Raw genomic sequence first — 7,344 nt, forward strand, 5'->3', positions numbered from 1 at the left:
CTGGTTGCTTTAGAAAGAAGGTCATTCACCCCAGTCTCTTTGTGATCCAGAGGCACTTTGTAATGCTACACAGCTGGGTGTTTATTCTAGAGCTCAGGCAGGGCTGAGGCAGGACTGGGCTGAGGCATGGTTGGGCTGAGGTAGGGCTGGGCTTAAGGCAGGGTTAAGGAGGGCTGAGGCAGGACTGGGCTGAGGTAGGGCTGTGCTTGACACAGGGTTAAGGAGGGCTGAGGCAGGACTGGGCTGAGGCATGGTTGGGCTGAGGTAGGACTGGGCTTGAGGCAGGGTTAAGGAGGGCTGAGGCAGGACTGGGCTGAGGCATGGTTGGGCTGAGGTAGGGCTTGAGGCAGGGTTAAGGAGGGCTTGAGGCAGGGTTCTGAGGCAGAGGGTTGGAGCTGGGGGTTGAAGCCAGGTTGAAGCAGGTTGAGGCAGGTTGAGGCTGAGGCTGAGAAAGCTGGGAGGACCCACCAAAGGCCCAGAGATTAGGGCTAATGTGACAACCTAAGGCCTAATCTTCTTAGTGGACCAGGATAAAATGAGTATCCATTACGGAATCAACCTTCATCCCCCCAACTAGCCCCCACCATACCCACCCCCACCATGCCCTTCCGAACCCCCTCCCAGCACCCTCCAGCCCCCTCCTTGCCCCACCCAGCACCTCCCAGCCCCCTCCAGCCCCCTCCAGCCCCCTCCCAGCCCCCTCCAGCCCCCTCCCAACTCCCTCCTATCCCCACCCCCTCCAGCCCCCTCCCAGCCCGCTCCTGGCCCTTCCCAGCACCATGCCCCTCTGATAGACAGTTTAGCCAGCATGGAGACAATGGCCTGGTCCGGGCCCTAATCAGGCATTAGCCGCTAAAGCTGTAAGGGAAAGCAGCTAAGCTCCACATTCACTCCATCTGGAGCTGCAGACCAACTGGCTTGGCCTGAAAAAAAAGATGGCCGCCTCAGATCTGATTAGAGGAGAAGACAGAGGAGAGGGGGCAGAGTGGAGGGGGGAAGGGCCACAGAGAGCTCCACTCCACCACCTACTAAAGACCTTTTACATCATCAGGGACTTGAGCTTTAAACTGAAAACATCTCAGCCTCAAGCGTCAAAATGAATCCAGATTAAACCAAACATTATTCAAATGTCAGACTCACAGGGAAGGTAATGTCAGTAACCAAGATTGCAACAAAATGACATATTTCAACACATCTTATTGCATGGATTGTCTTACATGTTAGAAATGTGGAAGCTGTCACATCTAAAGAATGTACAACAACTTTTTGACAAAAACATTGCAGAATGGTTGAAATGTCATGCAGTGTTCAGAACTGGTAGTCTGTTAAGTAGAACTCTTCGAAGTGTCTAATTGTTCCTTTGAAAAGCAGCTGGCATCTGCAACCCAAAATAAGTTAACATGACACAAGACTGCTGTCCAGAGAGCCTGGTAGGTCAGAGGTCAGCAACAACAACATTGACTCAATCCTGACTAACATCACACCACACTGGGAGAAGACCAGTCATGCTGTTCCACCCAGTCTACTGGCAGGTTCAGAGGATGAACTACACCATTCTAGACACAGACACTCTCTTTACAATGGAATGTAAACACACACTACAGTGTGACCTGCTAGTAAACTGACTACTCTAGAGGACAAAGCTCCAAACAAGCAGAGACCCAAGACCCAACAGATATCAGTGAAGTGGCTTGTTGGCTGTAGAAACCCCTCATTAGAGTGATTCAACTGATGGAGAGGGGTAGAGGAAGGTGAGAGGCTGGGGAGGAGAGGAGGAGAGGGGAGGGGCAGGGGAGGTTGAATGGAGAGAGGGGGAGGCTGGCTGTGAAATAGTGACCACAGAAAGCCTTTATAGACATTATTATTGGACAGAGTCACTTCTCTTCACACCTCAGGGGAGCTTCTGCCACACTAGACCATGACACCTCCTCTAGCTAGGACCTGTCACCTCCTCTTCTATCATGCCCTGTCACTTCCTCTTCTACCAGGCCCTGTCACTTCCTCTTCTACCAGGCCCTGTCACCTCCTCTTCTACCAGGCCCTGTCACCCCCTCTAGCTAGGGCCTGTCACCTCCTCTAGCTAGGACCTGTTACCCCCTCTTCTACCAGGCCCTGTCACCTCCTCTTCTACCAGGCCCTGTCACCTCCTCTAGCTAGGCCCTGTCACCTCCTCTAGCTAGGACCTGTTACCCCCTCTTCTACCAGGCCCTGTCACCTCCTCTTCTACCAGGCCCTGTCATCTCCTCTTCTATCAGGCCCTATCACCTCCACTAGCTAGGCCCTGTCACCTCCTCTTCTACCAGGCCCTGTCACCTCCTCTTCTACCAGGCCCTGTCATCTCCTCTTCTACCAGGCCCTGTCACCTCCTCTTCTACCAGGACCTGTCACCTCCTCCTCTAGCTAGGCCCTGTCACCTCCTCTTCTACCAGGCCCTGTCACCTCCTCTTCTACCAGGCCCTGTCACCTCCTCTTCTATCAGGCCCTGTCACCTCCTCTTCTACCAGGACCTGTCACCTCCTCCTCTAGCTAGGCCCTGTCACCTCCTCTAGCTAGGCCCTGTCACCTCCTCTTCTACCAGGCCCTGTCACCTCCTCTTCTATCAGGCCCTAACACCTCCTCTTCTACCAGGCCCTGTCACCTCCTGTAGCTAGGCCCTGTCACCTCCTCTTCTATCAGACCCTGTCACCTCCTCTAGCTAGGCCCTGTCACCTCCTCTTCTACCAGGCCCTGTTACCTCCTCTTCTACCAGGCCCTGTCACCTCCTCTTCTATCAGGCCCTGTCACCTCCTCTTCATTCAGGCCCTGTCACCTCCTCTAGCTAGGACCTGTCACCTCCTCTTCTACCAGGCCCTGTCACCTCCTCTTCTACCAGGCCCTGTCACCTCATCTTCTATCAGGCCCTGTCACCTCCTCTAGCTAGGACCTGTCACCCCCGCTTCTATCAGGCCCTGTCACCTCCTCTTCTACCAGGCCCTGTCACCTCCTCTTCTACCAGGCCCTGTCACCTCCTCTAGCTAGGCCCTGTCACCTCCTCTAGCTAGGCCCTGTCACCTCCTCTTCTACCAGGCCCTGTCACCTCCTCTTCTACCAGGCCCTGTCACCTCCTCTTCTATCAGGCCCTGTCACCTCCTCTTCTACCAGGCCCTGTCACCTCCTCTTCTACCAGGCCCTGTCACCTCCTCTTCTACCAGGCCCTGTCACCTCTTCTTCTACCAGGCCCTGTCACCTCCTCTAGCTAGGCCCTGTCATCTCCTCTATCCTCTATGCATGCATGACTGTCACTTTGGATAAAAGTGTCTGCTAAATGGCACATATATTATATATTATTAGCGATGGACACTAATATGGAAATGTTGCTAGTTAGCTAACTAGCTAACGTTTGCTAAAACAGATGGGAAGAAATAGCCAGTTGACTAGCTAGCTAGCTAACATTTGCTAAAACAGATGAGTAGAAATATCCAGTTGACCAGTTAGCTAGCTACAAGAATAAACTAAGCTTAAGCCATACATAATGTAAAGTATACATGTATGGTACAACTATCCATCTTTCTTACCATGTACTAACGTTAGCTGGCTAGCAGCTGGCTATTTTGTCTGGTGGCTTGGGGGCTAGTCACTAGCTTCTTGGATTGCTGTTTGTAGGCCTCAGCGTGGACATTGAGCCCAGACGGCAGCCAGCTTGCTTCAGGGTGTGGAGCTCAGGGGTAAACCAGGGAGAGGAGGAGGACACAGGTTTAGTTTGGAGCTCAGGGGTAAACCAGGGGGAGGAGGAGACAGGTTTAGTTTGGAGCTCATGGGTAAACCAGGAGGAGGAGGAGGAGGGGGTCAGAGAGTTAAGGGAGACAGAGAGCGGTATTGAATTGGGCAGCTAGTAGCTAGCTCATCAGGTGACTTGGGGGTGTGGTCAATGGGCAGGGCAGAGAAGATGGAATCAGAGAGTTGGAGTTGGTCAACAGAGCAGATGAGGTCTGGTATGTATCCCTTGATGTGAGTGGGAAAATTGACATGTTGGGTAATATTGAAACAGTCCAGAACAGCAATGAAATCAGAGGCAAGTTTTGAGTTTGATGAGTCCACGCGAATATTCATATCGCCAAGCAACAGTAAGCAGGGGGAGAGTGGGACAGCAATGATGAGTAGTTCAGATAGTTCAAAAAGGAATGATTCATTAGCTTCAGGAGAACGGTACACAAGGATAGTGGTCATGGAGCAGGATGATTTATAGGCAATGTATTGAAATGAGGAGACCGTAGGGAGAGAAAGTTAAGTTATTTAGATTGTAGAGTTGTACAGTACAGCGAGGTGGAGCGGGGTTACACAGGTAGCCATAACCAGCAGGAGTAGCTTGGTTAAGAGAAAATAAATCACCAGGTTGTTGTCAAGTTTCAGTTACGAGGAGGAAGTCTAGCTTGTTGTCAGATATTAGTTCATGGAGCAAGGGGGCTTTGTTGTTCATTGATCGAGTGTTGAGGAGAGCAAAGTTAGTACTGTGAGACTGAGAGGTGAGTTTATGGCTAGTGGTAGGCTGAATGGGGCGCAGGCAGTCATGGTTTACAGTATGAGATGATGGATTGGGAGCAGAGAGAGTTAATGTTGCTACCAGTAGTACAGTCATGGTTTACAGTATGAGGTGATGGATTGGGAGCAGAGAGAGTTAATGTTGCTACCAGTAGTATAGTCATGGTTTACAGTATGAGATGATGGATTGGGACCAGAGAGAGTTAATGTTGCTACCAGTAGTACAGTCATGGTTTACAGTATGAGATGATACATTGGGATCAGAGAGAGTTAATGTTGCTACCAGCAGTATATTCATGGTTTACAGTATGAGAAGATGGATTGGGACCAGAGAGAGTTAATGTTGCTACCAGTAGTACAGTCATGGTTTACAGTATGAGGTGATGGATTGGGAGCAGGGTGTGAGAGAGACAAGAGAGAGTTAATGTTGCTACCAGTAGTACAGTCATGGTTTACAGTATGAGGTGATGGATTGGGAGCAGGGTGTGAGAGAGACAAGAGAGAGTTAATGTTGCTACCAGCAGTATATTCATGGTTTACAGTATGAGGTGATGGATTGGGACCAGAGAGAGTTAATGTTGCTGCCAGTAGTACAGTCATGGTTTACAGTATGAGGTGATGGATTGGGAGCAGGGTGTGAGAGAGACAAGAGAGAGTTAATGTTGCTACCAGTAGTACAGTCATGGTTTACAGTATGAGGTGATGGATTGGGAGCAGGGTGTGAGAGAGACAAGAGAGAGTTAATGTTGCTACCAGCAGTATATTCATGGTTTACAGTATGAGGTGATGGATTGGGACCAGAGAGAGTTAATGTTGCTACCAGTAGTATAGACAAACAGGAGGAACAGAGAGGAGCCAGTGGCCAGGTAAATGACAAACAGAAGGAACAGAGAGGAGCCAGTTGGCAGGTAAATGACAAACAGGAGGAACAGAGAGGAGCCAGTGGGCAGGTACATGACAAACAGGAGGAACAGAGAGGAGCCAGTGGCCAGGTACATGACAAACAGGAGGAACAGAGAGGAGCCAGTGGGCAGGTACATGACAAACAGGAGGAACAGAGAGGAGCCAGTGGCCAGGTACATGACAAACAGGAGGAACAGAGAGGAGCCAGTGGGCAGGTACATGACAAACAGGAGGAACAGAGAGGAGCCAGTGGCCAGGTACATGACAGCGATTTTGATCCAATAAAACGTCAGATAAATCCACACAGAAACCACCACGGTCGGCAAAGCAGTAAGCCAGAGCCCAACTAGCCCGCTCTAAACCAGCTAGCACCAGAACCCACAGTCAAAAACACATCTGAAACACAACTTTTGCCAGCAGTGCAAAGGCAAAGAGAGCTATGAAAATGCACCTAACATATTGAAGATGGACAAACTTCATACAGAAAATAACATAAAATCACAGAAATCACGTAGAGTTCCGAAACCTGCCTTAATGGATTCACCTTAACACGCCACAACTGGATCTGTAAATTTTTTTGCATCACGGTGATGACGTTGTACGATTTCTCGTAAACTACAATAGACAAATGGCTGGTTCTATTTTTCCTTACACTGTAGGTTTATGTACTTTGACGTGCAGCGGTCAAATTAGCGCTGTATTACTGTTTTTGACCTTTAATCCCAGAATATGTGCATTAACTCAAAGAGCGTTGTGGCCTCGACGACATCTTGTTTCCAGGCTAAAAGTACATCTGACCGCCCCTCTGCTCACCGAGTTTCGTCTTTGAAGTCTTTTCCGTTTACGAGAAATGGCCATGTCAATTTGGTGATGAAATGTCCATTTGCCATATACAGCGGGTCACCACCCTGTGGAATTGTCCGGTACAGCGAAAAACGGCCTCGGAAACCAAGTTTCCTGGAAACTTTCTATCGTGACTTCCTGGAAAAATGGGCCTTGGTGCTCGACCCAAGGCCGTCAACCTGTTTTTAGCGCGCCCACGGATGTCTAGTCAGGGGCAGTCCATTTGCCTAATGACATTTCTCATCGATCATACGGCAAATGCCTTCTCTGTGTAGGGAAATCCAAAATAGATCAATTCCGAAGGCAATAATCCAGAGTTGGGTTCAGGGAACCAGGAGGCCAGCGATCAAAGGAAGAATCCAGGCAGGTGGAGGTGATCACAGCAGCGCAGTCCAGAGAGGTAGGCTAAAGGTCAACTAGCAATCTAGCTAGCAATAACAAGCCAAGGTGGTAAAGGTCACAAAAGTCCTGAAGGCATACAAGTGGAAAAAAACAACAGGCCGAAAAGTGAACAAAACAAACACTTAACAAAAAACAGACGACTTAACACTGTTACTAAACAGGAACCAGGGAAAGAGGCAGTCAAGACTGACACCAGCACATACTATAGCACTCTAAACATACCAAACACTAGGGCTCTAAACATACCTAACACTAGGGCTCTAAACATACCTAACAATAGGGTTCGAAACATACCTATCACTAGGGCTCAAAACAAACCTATCACTAAGGCTCTAAACATACCTATCACTAGGTCTCGAAACATACCTATCACTAGAGATATAAATATACATTACAGACAGGCTTTAAAAATACTTAACACTAGTGCTATAAACATACCTAGCGATAGGGTTCTAAACATACCTAACACTAGGGTTTTGAACAAACCTAACACTAGAGCTCTAAACATACCAAACACTATGCTCTAAACATACCTAACACTATGGCTCTAAACATACCTAACACTACGGCTATAAACATACCTATCACTAGGGTTTTAAACATACCTATCACTAGGGTTATAAACATACCTAACACTAGGGCTCTAAACATACCTAACACTAGGGCTCTAAACATACC

The sequence above is a fragment of the Coregonus lavaretus genome, assembly GCF_964263955.1.
Source record: "Coregonus lavaretus genome assembly, chromosome: 3".
NCBI lineage: Eukaryota > Metazoa > Chordata > Actinopteri > Salmoniformes > Salmonidae > Coregonus > Coregonus lavaretus.